Here is a 19,044-nt window from a genome sequence, read left to right on the forward strand (position 1 = left end):
CGTTTGGTTTTCATTTAACTCGAACGAATCATTGACACGTTAAAAGTCTCCATGTGTCCTTCTGTCATGAATTCTGGACAACTAAAGTAGTAATCCTGGGCACCATATTTGAGTTTATTAAATCATAAATACAAACTGGGGCATGGAACCTGCGTGTATTTGCTTACAACATCATCCAGGTGTTACAGAGAGCCAGAGAACCTAAAATGCAACTTATTTCAGTCTTTTATCATTTAGAATGAAAGGAAAATTGAAAATACAGAATTAAAAACTTTTTATCAAAAATTGGAAGCAATTTCAATGCCCACCAATTAAATGGATAGCCAGAATATGGTATCCTCATACACTGCCTGACCCAGATTCATCCATAAAAAGGAACTCACTCCTGATGCTATAACATGGATGAACCTCAAAACAGTAATTCTAGATGAAAAAAGCAAGAAGGGCTCCTGGCTGGCTTACTCAGTAGAGCATTTAATTGATTCTTGATCTCAAGGTTGTGAGTTCAAGCCCCACACTGGGCATGGAGCCTACTCAATTTGAAAAACAGAAACAAAACCAAAAACTAAAGCCAGACAAAAGACCATATATTGCATTTATACAAAATGTCCAGTAAAAGCAAACCTAAAAGGCAGAAAAGTAGATATGTGGTTGCCTAAGATTGATTGTAAATCAGCATGAAAGTTCTTACTGGGTGATGAAAATATTCTAAATCTCATTTATGATGGTGGTTGCAAAAATTGGTAAATTTACCAAATTTCATGGAATTGTACACTTGAATTTTATGGTATATAAAATATACCTCAAAATAAAGATTTTTATAAAGTTTTTTTTTAAGTAGAACTTCCTAGAAATATATCTATAAATATCCCTCCCCCATGGTAAGGAGACCTTGTTGAAAAAACACTATTTTAGTGGAACCGGAGTGAGCATTCAGTACTTAGGAGATCATGGATTCTATTCCAGCTTTGACTTTGGCATTAACTCTGTATTATTCAGGGCAAGGCCCCTGGATGGTTTCCCCATCTGCAAATGAAGAAGGGATTAGATTATATGTTCTGTAAGACTTCCTGTGGATACGACAACCTCATCTTCACATTTCTGTTATCCTTTCTCAATCTCCTATTTATTGCCACCTCTCCCCAGATATTCTTTCCAAGGCCCTTTAATCAGCTTGGCACATTGCTTGTCTCATTAACTCTTGTTCACTAAAACTTCCTGACCTTAATGCATAGGTCTTTTGAGTACGCAGTCCCCCAGAATGTTTATCTGAAAGTTCCATACTAGACTGAATGCCGTATCATTCATTAATCTCCCAGAGGCTAAGTTCTCATCCTCTATAACTCTTATGGATGCTCTTCCACAGATAACAATACACTTCCCCTTCAGGCAGTACATGAAAGAAACAATGGACCATACAATGGAATCATCCTATAAAATTATACAGAATGAAAATCTGACCCCATTGTTTTCTCTTGATGCCTAAGGAAGAAGTTGTACTCTTTGGATCCCCATAAAGATTTTGGCTTGTCCACCTCCTCAGATTCTCAAGTAACAATTAAGCAATCTGGCCTTCTTCCCACTTCTCATTTCAATGTGTAGGATCCTTGTCAACTTGCCCAGAATGACTTTAGGCATTTTGAGCTATTCATCTGACTGTGTGCAATAGATAAATAAAAACACAATTAGAAGGAGGACTGACTTAAGACTCAGTTTTGTTTTTATTTCTGTTGGGGGGTGTGTGTTCATTTTTGAATTGAAAAAGTCATTTCTTGTCTTCACCTTCTTTTTGTGTTCAATAAGATGTTTTTAGATGTTTAAAATGAAAAATTTATTACAATGGAGTTCATGTTTGTAAATATAGAAACAGCCTCTTACTTCCTAGAGCTTAGTGTATCTGAAGAAAAGCAAACTTGGAGTCTAAAGAACAATCTTTGGTGGTTGGAATGTGGTTTAATTAGTGCATAAACCTGTCAGGAATCTCTGACTCTCTTCCTAAAGCTTTGCTGACACACAGTATAATTTTGGAAGAACCAGTGAAGTTTGTATTGTACTTATTCCCTGTAATTTAGGAGTAAACATTTGATAAAAACTAAAAGTCCCTTTTGATGGAAATTGTTAGGTAAAACTGAAGCATTACTTATTTTATTAGGGACTGATAAGTGATTTTCTATATGCCAAGAAAAGAAAAAGAGCCAGTGGATGGGTGTCCTGGTTGTAACTGTCAGGACCAAGGATAACAGAGAAAATTGAAGTTGAAATAAAATTCTTTAGAAATTATTGAAAAAAGAGAAACTTGGGTATATAAGTATTTTATGATAGGAACATTCAGTGAACAGAAGATACAGCTATGCCCAACCAAGAAAGTTTGGTGTTGACGATATCTACATTTCTAATGACAGAGAACAGATGAGATATTTATTCTTCCTTCATAGTAGGAACTGTTTCAGGGTATCCACAGAGTTGTACTTCCCAAAGGAAAGCTCTGCCTCATCAAAAAAAAAAAAAAAAAAAAAAAGCAGCTAACAAATGCAGAAGGAGTGATAGAATTAGAAAAGCTTCATTTTATAAACTCAAAATACTGACTCAGGAGAAGATTATGAAATGTGTTAAAACTTTAAATGAGCGATTGGTGATAAACTGAACATCCTTGTATGCCAAAGTCACAGCACTACAGATTACTTTCTAGTTGTAAGGAGAAAAAAGGAACCTTACAATGGAAAGACCTGTCATCATTCTAAGTTAGTAGTTGATCTTAGCATCATCAATGGTCAGTCATATGCTGTGTCTCTGATGTAATCAAATAGGAAGTCTAGAACATTACATGTGTTACATTCAAGTAAAAAAATGTTTGACTTGAATTCATAGATCTTTAAATGTAAAACCCTGTATAAAAGTAACACAGGGATAGAGAAGCAAGCTAAACGATACCACAAGAAAGCAACCAGACAAATCCAGAGGGTGAAACATTCTCCATGATAACTGGCCTGATCTCTTCAACTGGTCAGTGGCAGAAAAATTAGGAAAAGTCTTTTAAAAAGACTTACGGGACATATAACCAGATACATTTCATCATCCTGGAATAGATTCAGGTTTGGAACAAACCGGCTGTAAAGGAACATTTTGGGTCAGCTGGGGAATTTTGAATATGGACTAGAGATCATTGGAAATGAACATTTACAAAGCGGAAAGATGATTCTTGACTTGAAGAAGCAAGTTGCCACTACGAAGTACCATATCTCATTTTTATTTAAAAAATTCAAATACTGTATGTACGTACTTAAGAATTGTATAGACTGAGGATCATTCATGTGCTCAGGAAAAGAACCAGTGCGAGAAACACAGTTCAACATCGATGATCTCTGAGTAGTAGAAATCATTTAGTTTTTAAATTTTCAACAGTGAACATAGACTGGTTCTGTAATAATAAAAGGCTGTCATACAACAACATGCAGAAAAGCAACAGTGTACTTTGTCCTTTAAGGAAAATAAATATATTTCCTTTGAGGAAAGAAGGTACAAAGACAAGAAGACAGTTTCTTATCTTTCAAAAACATCTGGTGAGAGTTTGTGGCTGTGAAGCTTTGCCTATTTGTCTTTACTTAGTGTGGTATTGAGTCAAACGGACCTGGCTTTGAGTTCAAACTCTGTCGATTACAAGCATTTTTACTTTTGACAAGTCACCTTATTTCTCTAAACCTCTCTTTTTGCATCTAAAAGAATAATTGTGAGAACTAAACACAATTGAAATCAATCAGTGCCTGGAACAGAATAGGCTCCCCGAATTATAATTTTATGAATTCTTGCCATCAAAAATTTAAATCTTACCTGTGACAACTTGATTAATAAAGTAATAAAAGGCAGTCACCAGCTGACATTGCTATTGCTTTTATTTATTTTTTTAAAAGTTTTTATTTTGGGATTATTTTAGATTTCCCATATAACCCTCACCCAATTTCTCCTATTGTTAACATTTTATATTACCTGCTATTGCTTCTAAACATGTTCCATGAACATAAATATGTTTCATGAAGAAATGATACACAAGTAGAATTTGGAATCTTCAAAAACAAGTATGAATTTTACAAGTTCACTTAGTAGTAGACCATTTTATTCATGATAGCATTTACAGAGTTGATAGAAAATAAAGTATAACTTTATAAAATAAAAACTTTTTAGGGGCGCCTGGGTGGCTCAGTGGGTTAAGCCGCTGCCTTCGGCTCAGGTCATGATCTCAGGGTCCTGGGATCGAGTCCCGCATCGGGCTCTCTGCTCGGCAGAGAGCCTGCTTCCCTCTCTCTCTCTGCCTGCCTCTCTGTCTACTTGCGATGTCTCTCTGTCAAATTAAAAAAAAAAAAAAAAAAAAAAAAAAAAAAAAAAAAAAAACTTTTTATATTTTTAAAGTATAACTTTATAAATAAAAAATAAATATTTATGACCCAACCCATTACCGGGTTCCATACTGAAGCCCTATTCGGTACTTGCTATTATTTTCTTGTTTTGCTTTGAATGACCACCCAGTGGCATTGTGAATTTCAAATGAGATTAAAAACACCATACAGCTCTAACATACCTTTTTTAAAAATTAAGCAACTGGTGCGGCGCCTGGGTGGCTCAATGGGTTAAAGCCTCTGCCTTTGGCTCGGGTCGTGATCCCAGGATCCTGGGATTGAGCCCCGCATCCTGGGATCGAGCCCCACATCCTGGGATCGAGCCCCGCATCGGCTCTCTGCTCCGCGGGGAGCCTGCTTCCTCCTCTTTCTCTGCCTGCCTGTCTGCCTAGTTGTGATTTCTCTCTGTCAAATAAATAAAATATTTAAAAAAAAATTAAGAAACTGGTGTTATACGCAAACAATGAATCATGGAACACTACATCAAGAACTAATGATGTACTGTATGTGACTAACATAATAAAAAAATGAGAATATTATTAGTGCAAAGTGGAAGCTTTCAAAAAGCAATTTTATTATTTTCGTAAGAACAAGGAACTATGTCAGTAGAAGAGACAACGGTTTCTCCCTGAAGAACTCCAGCATGCAAGGATGACTCTTAAAGAATATATGAATGAGGCAAAAGGACATTTGTCAGCAAAATGAATTCCGGAATTGATTTCTCAAATGTTACTGAATTTTATTTACCAGGTTGTTATTGAGTACTTCGTAGAAAGCAAAGTCTTTAAACTCTGTGATGAACTATGGTATTCTCATTGGTGATTCATGCACATTAAGTGAATCATATCATTTTACAAATGCTTTCATGCTGATAGACTTCTAACATAATTGTTGGCATTAAGGATAATGGATCGGATCAGTTTATTTGAACATTTTATTGCATCATTTTCATGACAGAGTACAGTTTGGTGCTTTGGACTGGGAATGAAGAAACCTGATGTTTAGTTCAAACTCTGCTCCTGATTATCTGGGTATTACCTTGGGCAAATCGTTTCATTTTTCTGGAACTCATTTTCCTTACATGAAAAATTAAAAGAGTTTGAATATATTAATCTCCCTAGTATATTGATCTCAATAATCCATATATTTCCTTTGGTACAGTTGCAGAATTGGTAAATTGTTTATTTTACATAAACTGAACTTGTATATAGTGCTGTGGCTCTGAGCTTGCTTTAGGATGGTTGTGGAATTCTAGTATGGTTCACCAGTGATAAAATAGGTTACCTAGGGAATCTCCATATAACTGATCTTGAAAAATTGTTAAAATCTGAGCAGTGGGGGCGCTGGGGTGGCTCCTCAGTGGGTTAAAGCCTCTGCTTTCGGCTCAGGTCATGATCTCAGATTCCTGGGATCAAGCCCCGCATCGGGCTCTCTGCTCAGCAGGGAGACTGCTTCCCCCTCTCTCTCTGCCTGCCTCTCTGCCTACTTGTGATCTCTCTCTGTGTCAAATAAATAAAGTCTTTTTAAAAATTATTTTAAAAAATCTGAGCAGTGAAGGAGATACGTTTTAGAGGTTTGGGATTGTACACAGAATAAATCTGGGTCAGTTGGTAATACGACCCATGGTACTTTATCATGCTAGAAACCACATTACTGGAGAACTTCAGATATTATAAGCAAAGACAAGATAGTTTAGCTACGATGTCTTTGGTTCAAAGGTACAGTAATTTGAAAAGTGTTTATTTGATCTCTAAAAAGTAGTTAGAAAGGTTAGGCTCTTTTTCAGCTATAACTAGCAAGTAAACTTTTGAAGGGGGAAAAGAAAAGGAAATTTTCAGTTGGTTTTTCTTTAAATCAAAATGGTATATTATTTTGAAATATTAATCCTATATAGAAAATGTTACTTTTTGAATATCTGAGCCCAGTTATGGTTTTTGATGAAAGAAGAGTAGACTTCACTTTAAAAAAAAAGAAAAAAGTACTGTTCAACAGCAGTTTCGCTTTGTCTCTTTATATGGGAGCACCGGGCTTGCTGTTAAGGGTCACAGTGGAATTTACATTTTAGGATACAGCATTATTTGTTCCTCTATTTAGGCATGCGTCCCATTGGAACATCATTTCTTCCATGTTGTGTCCCCTGTGACTATGAAGAAATCCTGAATTGATGCAACCACAGCTAGAAGATAGAGGTCTGAGCCAACGTTAACTGCAGTAGGAAAAGGCACCGGTTATGGGTAGGGGGAGCAGTGAGCTTAGGTAGACATTCTGCTTGTTCGCGATAATCTGGTGTCCTTTGGAGTACCATGGGGAAATGTCTTGTTGGAACAAGAAGAAAAGTGATGTTGTTGTCAGTTCATTTGGTCTCTAAAGTCTTCCTCGAATGGTCCACGTGAGACAGATGTGCAAGCAGCTGTGCTTTCATGAGTCTCAATATCAACAAAAATAATGAACTTGTGTGCCAACTAGAGACGCTGCGAGGCGTCTCGAGGTGTTCGATCTTGTTCTCCCAAAGATCTCCTAACCTTTAGGGGCCAGCATAAGTATTCATAGGGCTTGAAGCATTAAATGAAGCAGCTTTTAAAATGGCGTTTTAACAAAAGAAAAAAATACTGTGAACACTTTTATACCAATACTAACATAGCTTATTTTACATAAAAGAAAAAGAAAACAATTAAAGCAGTTTTAAAAATTCAGTTTTACTCTAGAGGCTAAAATCCAAATTTAACCTATAGCCAAAAAAAGCAAGGTTTTAATTAGATTTCAAGAGTAACATAACACAATAAATATTTAATATTCTATTTTATGGATATATTTTATATAAATTATTCCAAATACTGAATAATATTTTTAAAACCTTATACATATATAATACTATGATTTTTATTAACTGTGGATTTTTAGACATTCTCTTTGTTACGGAATCATGCACAGCTGTTATTAGTCCAGTTGCCTATTCCTAAGTGTACTAAAACTTGGGGAGTTTTTTGGATGAATAATGTTCAGATTCTTTTGGCTAAAGACAGAAATCATAAATAATATTGAAGACAAAATAATGAAGCATAGTCTTCTCAAATACCAAACTACATTTTTTTTTCAAGTGTCATAAACTAGGGCAGAACTAGTTTTTCAGCCTCCTCACCGTATGACCATTCCAAATTATCTTCATTCTTATTCGTGCTCTTTATGTGTACCCTACCCACAGTCACATCCGTACCCTGTATGTCTCTAAAGTCCAAGAGGAGATGACCTTCTCAACTTCAACATCGCACAAAGCCCTGCATCCCTCAGCAGAAGCAACTGAGCTAGCTTTTGTGCAAGTACATAAGGGAGTTGGTCTTCTACTATTCCTCCTCACTCTGCTGGATTAGCAAGGACTAGCCTTTGAAGGGGTTCTCCATGGGACGGAAGGGAAACCATCCCATGGAGACTTCTTTGTAGAAGTACCCTTCAGATGCAAAGTACTGCTATGCAGTTGGTATGCAAAACACCTGGACATGTCTACAGCTCCAACATCTTACATTATAGTCCTATTTACCAGCATCCTCTTTTACACATCTTATAATATCCTCTCGATTTTGATATTATGAAGAATAGGACACAGGGGAATCTTAAGGCCTTGAAGATAGAAATCTTCACATGCGTGTCAAAACTTACAAATTTTCTGGTGATCCTATACTGTCCAATGATAGGAATGACTTTAAGCAAATATACTTTTTCTGGCATCAGTGCATGCTAATTGACTTTCAAAGTTAAGTGAGGTAAAAGATCACTCTTTTAGGTATATTCGGATAATTTGAATAAATATAGTTAAATATGAACTTACTGAGGATAGGAACTTGAATTATTAATGAATTTATCTCCTATACTTAGAATAATATCTGGCACTCAGAAGGTGTTTGATAAATATTTGAGGAATACACGGATGGATCACTGTGAAATAAGTCTCTTCAGTATCTCAAGGCAAAGCACATTCCTAATTAGATACAAATGGGATTGGCTCTGTTTATTTTGTCCATTTTAATATACACATGAACAAGTTATTTCTCAAGTGACCTGGTGCTACAGCGTGATGCAAAATATTAAAATATTGTTAGTGGGGTGCCTACGTGGCTCAGTCAGTTGAGCATTGGACTCTTTGTTTCAGCTCAGGTCATGATTTCAGGGTCCTGGGATTAAGCCCTGGTGTGACTCTGTGCTCAGCAGGGAGTCTGCTTGAGATTCTCCCCTTCTCCCTTTGCCCTTCCCCCCCACTCACACATACTCTCTCTCTCAAATAAATAAATCTTTAAAAATTAATAAATATTGTTACTAACATAAAATGATGATTAATCAGGGCACCTGGGTGGCTCAGTGGGTCTTAATCCTCTGCCTTAGGCTTAGGTCATGATTCCAGGGTCCTGGGATTGAGCCCTGCATGGGGCTCTCTGCTCGGCAGTAAGCCTGCTTCCTCCTCTCCCTCTACTTGCCTCTCTGCCTACTTGTGATCTCTCTTTCTCTCTGCCAAATAAATGAATAAAATCTTTTTTAAAAAATGATGATTAAAAATCCACATTGTATAAGCATTTCGTTAGTAACTTGGGGTGTTCTCTATATTGCTTGATATGTTGTCAAGAGTTTAAGTGACATTTACTGAGCCTACAGTCCCCACGTTGATAAAAATTGTTGATAAAATTGTAGTTTTTGCTTATTGACTAGCTTTGAAATTCACAAGAAATGAACACATCCATCTTGTTCGTTAAGCCAGCACCTAACTCAAGGTCTGCCAATGTATTCTGATTTTTTGCCAATAAACATCTGTTGAACAAATAAAGGAGTGAAATACAGTGAATAGGACAGGTTGTTGCTCTCAAATAATACAGTCCAAGGGGAATAGATGCCATTAGATTCAGATGGTAGGGAATAATTAGCTGTTATAAATAATTCTATATTTGAATATCTAAAGCACAGTGTAAGTGAGAATGGTTAGGGGCTTGGAAGGGATAGCTACAACAGCAGACGGACAAGTTGAATGGTATCTGAGGGGAGAAAAAAAGAGAATAGAAGTAATAGTAGGTGAAGAATCCAGAAATTAGGCCCTTTGACGATAGTTGGAAAGAACGGACCTGTGTATTGTCCAAAATAGCAGAAGAGACCACTAACCAACTGGAAGACCAGCTTAATTCCGCTGGCCTCAGAAACTTAAAGTCATCTCCCCAGATAGAATTATGTGGCATGAATGACCTACATCATCATTGAAGAAATGTAGGAATAAGAGAGAAAAAGGCATTGAGAAGCTTCCCACACCAACTCCATACCCATGGGTACTGAAAAATTAATGACACAGTTATTGACTGATATTCTGTGAAAGAGTTATCCCCATAACTCATCCTATACTCTGTCCCTTTGGTGACTGATTTATTAAAAGAGGTAATTTAGATGCTTGTGAGAGTGGAAATTGGGGAAGACCCGTAGTTGGCTGGCCTGGGAATCAGACACCTAAAAGACCTAGATTCTAGTTCCACACCTGTCACTACCTACCTTTCAACCTGGAGAGTGTACTGGCCATTGGGGGGCCTTGTTTTCTCATCTTCTTAACAGAGTGTTAGACTTTTTTATAAAGAGCTTCACTCTAAAATGGTATCCTTCTGCCTGTTTTGTCCTTCTTATACTCTGGCATAATTTTAACATTTTAATAAACTTGTTCATTTTTTTTTTTTAAGTTGGAAAGACATTGGAATCTGAGACCTAGAATGGGGAGAGGATAGGGAATTGAGGGAGAAATGGCCATTTCATAGGAAGAAAGCTGAAATTTGCCTTCTAGATGCAAGCACATCTTGGGACATTATCTGTATTTTTGTTCTGTTTTATTAACAAGAAGAAAACTGTCCTTGACTTCTAGAATTGATTTTGTTCTATCATTATATTTAACCAAAAATCTTAGACTAATTATACTTTTAACTATTATCATCGTGTCTGTAATAGAAGGAAATTTCCCAGCATTGAGAGGGAAGGAGAAGCTCCTTTATTGATAGTTCAAGTTGAATATAGACAGAACTAATCCTACACACCTGTAATTACCTCTGTCATTTGGACTGTCAAGAAGTTTGCTTTAACTCAAACTACCTTAGTAAATGCTTTTTGGTTTTTAAAGGTTGTTAAGCAATACAAACGCCCGACTCTCCACTTTATTCTGTGCTGTGAAGACCCAAGTATGCATTTTCCCCACCAAATTGTTGCTCCATGATCAACAGGGAAACTCTTGCTAGTCCCCTTGCAGAATGACCAGTTACTCAATGTAGATGGAACAGATGGATACTTGTGCCACTTGGGGGAACATTAGCATAAATCTAAGGGAATTATTGCCTTCTGATCCATCGCCCTATGTGGGGGCATCTTGATCAAATCCACAGGTCACTGCAGTTCTGTCAGGCCACTCATGGGACAAGTGGAGACCTGCTTCCACACTGAAGCTTGTCCCTGCTTGTGTTTCTCCTTGCCAAAAAGGGCAAAGGCCTTGAGCAAGAAGCCAGCTTTTTCCTGATTACAAAACTGACCACAGTTCCTCGCCAACCTATCAGTGTGAGCCTGTTGTTGTTGTTTTTTTTCTGCTGCTAGTGCATTATTCTTCTCAGAGAGAACGCCACTTTTTCTGTTATGACACGGCATTTATCATTGAAACATCAGCTGTGCTCAGACCTCGGTGTGGTGTCACTGCTGCCTCTGCTAGCAGGGGCTGAACGTCATCATCGAGTTTTTGAAAAGCAAACCCTGAGAGATCAAATCTAAACTCTATCTCTCAACTCTTTAATCTTCTAGAATTGTCAGTGTCACTTTGGCCTTTGTCAAGGGCTGGAACCAACGCCTCAGAAAATAACATTTCAGTGGCATGCTGATGCCAGATTTTAAAATACAAGTACATGTTTGAATTAAATGGTTTCCTTCAGATAATGTGATTAGAGATTCAACCAGGGATGGGCAGCTAGGAAAACACTTTGTCCAAGTAAGTTTATCTGGTATTTCATAACCCAGAGATGTAAAATTTCCCATTTAGGGAGCAGTCGAACACTAAACAATCTCTTTGCTCTGGTAGCTCTAAATACTGTACAACTCACGCCCCTCACAAGACACAGAACATGTGGGTCACTGGCGAGACGGTGTGGCAATGCTTTCCTTGTAATGTACCAAGTCTTGCCAAAGCAGTGAGCAACATTATGACACCACATTTGTCACAGCTGGCTCTCTAACAGGACAGTGCCAGCCAATTCAGTCCTGGTCCTTTGTGGATTAATTCCCACCTCTCCGAAATATTTGGAAACTGATGTCTTAACTCATTGGTTGTGTTCACAAGTTCTACTACTGCAAGTCCTTTTCTTTTAATGGATTGGTCTTTTGCAAGAAATAGACAAAATATCAGTGTGAATTACAGCAAAGCCCTCTTCCATGCTGTTATGGGGGAAACTCTGGGAGATTCTCTTATTGACCCAGAAAGCGATTCCTTTGCTGATACACTGTCTGCAAGCACTTCACAAGGTAAAGTCAATTCCAGATATGACTGTTGGGTTACTTTGGGCATTTATGGAATGATGAAATTGCTCTTGTAGATTGTTTTCCAGGTTATATTCTAATATGGGATGTGTATAGTCCAGTCTTTCAATGCCTAGTTTGCTGTTTTAGTGTTCAGCTGTAAGCATCAGAACTTTGAAAAAGAAACCTAAACTAATCCATGTTTGTCTGTGTATGGCTCCTAGTTCCTGACTTGTAGGCATTAAAGGTATATTTATATTTTTTAAAATCCTATTCATTTTTATTTCCTTGGTTTATATGTGCTTCCCAAATATACTTGAGGTTTTTTTTAGAATACCTGAAAGTGTCCCTTTTTCCCGTTTCGTAGTCTTATATGGTACATATCTCTCAGGCAGTTTTTATCCTACCTACAGCATTTTTATTCCTCTTAAATCTCTCGCAGCATGTTTAGTTCTATTTTGAAATCTAGATATTTGTACATTTTATCTCTCCCAGAGAATTGTATGCTTCCTGAGTGTAGGACCAACTTATATTCGTCTCTGTATTTCTAGCATGGTGCCTAACGCATTGTAGAATAGATTGTGGGGCCTTGGAGAATGTCTATTCCAAGCATTTCATTTTACACATAAAGAAAGCAACGTCCCTAAATGCCTATTGCGTACCAAGTAACTGATTAGCTATTACTTGTACTCAGATATGTAAGATTTAAGCAGATACCTCATTTTTCAAAATTCCTTTCTTGGCCATTGCAAAATGTAAGTTCTTCATTTCTACAGCTCCTTCTACTGGAGTTTCTTAGCACAGCTTCTTCTGTTTTGTACTGTTTCATATTTATTTCTGTATTTCTACGTATTTTTTTCTCATAGATACCACATAAAAATCGTGTTAACTAGTGTGATTGGTATTTTATTATACAAGTGCTAAAGTGTTACAGTTAAGACACTTTGTTGTTGAAATGAATGGCTTTACATTTTAATGTTTTAATTTTTCTGGAAGTCTGAAGTTTGAACATATTAGTCACAGTTTTGTTTTTTTTTTTGTTAAAACATCAGGCTGTTTAAAAAATAAGAAAAAATATTTCCTGAAATACTGTTTCATTCTATTACGATGATTTGATTCAATATATTTATCTGTCATCTGCGCCTCTTAAATAGGAGTTTTGTTTCATTATATAAAATCTGCTTTCTATTTTTTTAAAAACCATAAAAATTATTGCTGTCTTTCTCCAGTTACTAACTTAGCTTTCATCAGGGCAGAATGTCCTAGCTATACTGTGAAATAGTTCTTGAGTCAAAAGTTGGTAGTTATGTCTGTTTGCAAGGAATATGTCCAGAATGTAGTACAACAAATATTTTAGATTAACTGAGGAAAAATTCTGTGTATGGTAAGAGATAATTATGTGATTCAAGTTAGTTTTCATTCTGTACTAATCTCTATATGTTTATGATTTGAATTTGCCAGAATTTAATTGTCTTGAGTCTCAATTGCCCTCCAAGACTAATACAGTACTTTACTTCTTAATTAACATGGTACAGAATTATTAGCAATTAAAAAATTATATATTGTACAAATAATTTAACTTTTGTTTCTATGGTGTCTGATTACTTCTTATTCCTAAGTGTTCTTCTGTTGAAAATATTATTCCTAAAGGCCAACTTCAGTTGCATTTTGTAGATGACCACTATTTACTCCACCCTTGCCAAAAGAAACAAACAAACAAACTTGAAATTGAGGCCATTAGAGATGAAACACTGTAGAGTTAGGATTTGGCTTTAATATGGTAATTAATTTTGGTGCTCTTTCCTGCTCACTGTCGGCAAGGTGGTCTTGGGGGTTCTTGCAAGTAGCTTGGTGCTACTTTGAAGAAAAAGTGTCTTGATAAATGTGAATGATCCAGATGTCCAAGCTATATTGGTCATATCATGAGATTAAAAAATGTATGTAGCCACTCTACCCAAATAGGAGTCCTGTGCTTTTTCCTGGGTTCCATTATCACTGTGAGCCCCCCCTCTATCTTATTTCCCCATTTTCATCATGAGCTCCTCAAGTAACCCCAAGTAACCCCATGCTGGCTCTGAAACCATCTCTCCTAGTAAAAATTGGCAAGAGTGAAGGGAAGCTTCCACAAACTCAAGCTCAATATGCCTCCTACTTTTCATGCCAGACTTAGTCCTGTGTGAATTCTATAATTTTAAAGTGTTGCACCAGAGCATTGAAAGATGATGACACGCTTGTCCTTTGGAGCTGATTGAGCAATGGAAATATGCCTTGGAGGCATGATAAATGCTGCAATAGACAATCCTTTGAAACAAGCGCCTCTCCTGAGATAGGAGTGAGTGATTGATTGACCGCCATTTTTACGGAGGGGTACTTAAACTGTGCCTCTGCAAGACTCCAGGCAACTGTATATTTGAAAGCATTAAATAATTGAGCAAAGTTTTCACCTTTCTAGAGGTTTAAAGGGACCCAGGTAGTATCAGGGAATGTAACTACAAGTCTTGTCCTGGCCATGTTTGTTCCGTGTGGATTTGAGTAAGCCATTTATCCTCTCTTCCCTCTGTTTCCACATATAGCAACAGAAATACAGGGTTATTACAAGGATTAAATGACACAATGTATGCAAAAGCCCATCTGAAGTCCTATATAGTTTATTGTTTTGGTCTTCTAGTATTAATCACTTATGGATGGAACAGAAAACATACAATATCTTAATTTAGAAGCATTTTAGGGAATATGTGGGGGAAAACCGCAGAATTCTTTGTGTATCAAAATAATGGCAGTTTTTGAGTGAGATGAGGCTTCTCCCATGACCTCACCTGAATATTTTGATAAGGAAATAATCATACTTAGAGAAAGTGTCTTTCTGTCAGATTTTTTTTTTTTAATGGGCAGTTATCTCCCACTTTTGTTAATGTTTGTTTCAGAAAAGATTGGATTTCCAAAAACTGAAATCATTCTTGGGCCATAATGAAAACAGTAATTAAACGCTTTCTTCTCCGAGACATTGAAAAACTATCTTAGAAATTTAATATTCTTTATGATGAAGATTTAGGTAATTGACACAGCTCTAAATTTCATAATCTCACATTAATAATGATTCAGGGCCTTTTTCTAGAATGTTACTATTGTCCATATTAATTTTTTTTAGTGTGGCTCTATTTTATCATTTATTTCTCTGATTTAACTGTTCATATCTCTTTTCTGATCACCAGGACATAGTAGATTTGGTAGATTTCAAGACTCAGAATCTCCTTACTATGTTTCCCAAACTGTCATTTCTCTTGTACTTCCCCCCAAATTATGAGTTATAGGAAACACCAGAAACAAATGTCATGTATATTAGAGTCTTACAAGAAAACAGCATTTAAAAATTTTTAAATTTGGGGCGCCTGGGTGACTCAGTCGGTTGAGCCCCTGCCTTCGGCTCGGGTTATGATCACAGAGTCCTGGGATCAAGCCCCGCTTCAGGCTCCCTGCTCGGTGGGGAGCCCGCTTCTCCCTCTGCCTGCCTCTCTGCCCGCTTGTGCGCGCTCTCTCTCTCTCTCTCTCTCTCTCTGACAAATAAATAAATGAATAAAATCTTAAAAAAAATTTTTTTTTAATTTATTTTCCTCTGGCATTCCTAAGGAGTACAACTTGTTTTGAAAGTTACCTGACAGCAGTTATCCATTTAAACTCTTCATTGCTGTATAAAACAGGTTGTCAAATGGAAAACAATTTTTATAGCTCTGATAGTTTGTCATAGGTTACTATCTTTGTCAACATTCTCACCTGTAACTTGAATAAGGTAATTCATAGGAAATTCTAAAATCATCATAGCTCCTTATAAAGCACATATTCTTTGCATCAGTGGAAATCTGAGCCAAGTAAATGTCTTCATTGTATTAGAGCAACAGAACTGACATGGGTTCTGTTATTTTAGCTTCTTTTGGACAACCTTAAATTAGGCATAAGAAAGTTGTCCCAGCAAATGCCTCATGTCCATCTACTAGTGTCGAATATTTGCAAAAATTAATGTGATATGAATGAATCGGACTCATTTAGATGGAACTAAGTTTCTGTAAACCTCTACTAGATTACCTTTTTTTTGTAGATACAGTTTTGTACCTGTAACTAATTTAGAGACACAGGAATTACATTTGCATCTGATAGCAACTGCTGTCCAACTCCAGTAACCTCAGAATTAAGATCCTGTGGCTAGCTGAGCACACAGTGTTTAGACCCGTGTAATTTTTATCAGGTAAGAGATCTGCCAACACAAGATTGAAGTTCCTACAAGTGGTGAATGGTTTGCATTATAAAGTAAATTTAAAACAGTCAACTCTCAATTACCATAAGGAATATCATCTCTTATGACCACACACTGGGATTCATGTACAGCCTTTTAGCTGACTTTCTAAATGAGAGACATTCAGCCATCCAGTCTAATCTGCAAGATAAGTAGTCCTTAAAGCCTATCAGACTTCCAGTATGTATTGAGCACTTACTGTATACAAGTAGTGCCCCATAGTTAACCTTGTGAAGTCTAAATGCCTCCACCTAGCTTTGAAAGCTTTGTATAATCCATTTCCACTTTGTGTATTTTATTTCCCTCCACACCCCAGAGAATGATCTGCATTTTTCTGCTTGGACTAATCACATTGTCCCAAGAACAGCCAGACTCACCCTTGCCTGTAAACCCACCACATCCTGGAATGCCTTTCCGAATTCTTCCACCTTTTCAAATCCCCCCCGTCCTTCAACATCAGGTTCAAGTAACCACCATGACACGAGACCTCCTGTTAATACGTTACTGTTAATTGTTCCTCTAAACTGAAAATATGTTCAGAATATATCACCTCTCCCCACTTCACTGCCAGTACTCTCATCCAAGCCACTGTCTCTTGCCTGGATTGCTATCCCACTCTTTGACGCATTGTCCTGCCTCTGTCCTCACCTCCCAACTGCTTAGTGTCAGCCTTCATGCAGAGGGATCACGTTAAAATGTAAGTCAGCTCTGTTACTCAGCTCACAACCCTACAGCAGCAGCTCCTCGCTTCACGTAGGATGGAAGCCCAGTCTGACCCAGAACGCCCACCCCACCCCGGTCCACCTCTCTGCCCTTTCCTCAGTCAGCTCCAGCCACACTGGCCACATTGCTGTTCCTCCTGAATTCCAGACATGCTCCTGCCTTAGTGCATTTACTCTGGGTTCTTGCTCCTTCCTTGAACCCTCATCCCCTGCATCTTCTTGTCAGCTCCTTCTAATTTTGGCTCAGATCTCGCTTCTGGTAAGGACTGCCTCTATCCCTGCTGTTGTTGAATTCTCTGTCCTGCCCACCGCCCTTTCCCTCCTGCTCCATGGTTTCATTTCTAAGTATTCACCATCTTCTAACATACTGTATAATTTACTCATCTATTGTACTTATTGTCCACTTTTTCACACTAACATATCAACCCCATAAAGGCAGGGATCTTTGTCTAGTTTGCTCATTCACGGTATATCCCAAATGCCTGGGACATGTTTGGTAAATGGCCAGTTGATTAATACTTGTTAAAATAAAATAATAAAACCCCCTCTTCTGCCTTGGTCTGTATCACACTATTTAGCCCTTATTTGGAGACTGCCTGATAATATTTTTGTTTTATATATTCCCTTAATCCAAGTTATATAGTTGTTGAGGATAAGACCCATGTTTTATTCTCTTCTTTATTCCACAAGTATCTAACATATAATAGGTACATAATAAGCTCTTATTGTTGTCTTATTAATTCCAAACTGACCTGTTGCTGTACCTCATCACACCCTGAGGTCAGGCACTAGAAGATGTTTGATAAGTAAAAACAAGTTAGTGTACATGCTAACGTATTGTTCTAAAACCCATGCTGGTGTAAACAAACCAATAACATGATCAGTCTTAAAAACCAGATATAAATCTATTTTGAATTGCCTGTTATACAGTTATTTGCATCATATCCCTCCATTGGTTTGAATTATCATTGTTGAGTATTATTTGAATATTAATTTGAATATCACAGTTTTTGACTTATCCAAACGCCTGGCTTCTTTTGCAAGTCTGCCTACCTTTTTTTTTTTTTTCTTTTTTTTTTTCAGATTTTATTTATTTATTCAACATAGAGATCACAAGTAGGGAGAGAGGCAGGCAGAGAATGAGGGGAAGCAGGCTCCCTGCTGAGCAGAGAGCCCAATGCAGGGCTCGATCCCAGGACCCTGAGATCATGACCTGAGCCGAAGGCAGAGGCTTAACTCACTGAGCCACTCAGGCGCCCCTCTGCCTACCTTTTGATACTTCCAGTATTCATTTGAAATTTTAGGGGACTTATTTGCTGGCAGTGCTAAGGAAAGCAACTTATTTGATTAAGTAACCAATACCCAATCTGTGAAGAAGCACTTAGCACAGGACCTGATATGTAACAGGTGTCCAACAAATACTAGTTTTGTCTTGTCTTCTGTAAAATGGAAGTTACAACTTTGAGATAATACAGATTTTCAGTGTCCATGCTATCAAATTTTCTGTTGCTATAGTTAATTCAGACTTAGTTCTTACTTGCTTACAATCTTTTCCTTAGCATTTTTTCCCAGAATATTTAGATATTATCTGATAGAGAAATATTATTAATCACAGTTCCAGAAGAAAGAAACCCAGGTTCAGTTTCTTGTTTTGGCAAAGAACCAGCAACAAAACTCAAAGACAGAATAGCAGTTCTAATATTCGTCGTCGGTGCTAGACATGTGAGCACCATGGCTCACCTTACTTCACTGAATTAAGTCACTTATTTTAGAAAAAGTAAAACATTCATTACTTGGCATTATCAATTGAATATTTTAAATGTGAGATGGTAGGATATTACTTTATTGTTGTCTTCCACTTCACCTAAAACACTGCCGTTAGTTTTAAAAATTTAGACCTATTATGTAGACTGTCTAGGCAAGTTCACTTAATTGGCAAAATATGCTGAAAAGAACCAAATGTGTCAGTCTAATATAAGTATAGCCAGATTTACATAGAAATCTCTGCCATTTACAAAGAAATCTCTTTACTACTGATATAAGCACATCTCTAGGCAATTATAAGATACAAACAATTAACCCAAACAGATGACCCAGTTGGCCAAGAAATTGATCCAGTTTGCAAGTAATGTCCTTTTTT

The 19,044-nt window shown here is 37.1% G+C and overlaps 1 protein-coding gene across 5 annotated transcripts in view; it reads left to right on the forward strand.

The window, feature by feature from the left end:
- PPARG (peroxisome proliferator activated receptor gamma) overlaps positions 1-19,044 on the forward strand; it is a 130,662-nt gene that overhangs the window by 48,976 nt on the left and 62,642 nt on the right. The window lies entirely within an intron of this gene.

The sequence above is a fragment of the Meles meles genome, chromosome 20 (assembly GCF_922984935.1).
Source record: "Meles meles chromosome 20, mMelMel3.1 paternal haplotype, whole genome shotgun sequence".
In the NCBI taxonomy this organism is placed as follows: domain Eukaryota; kingdom Metazoa; phylum Chordata; class Mammalia; order Carnivora; family Mustelidae; genus Meles; species Meles meles.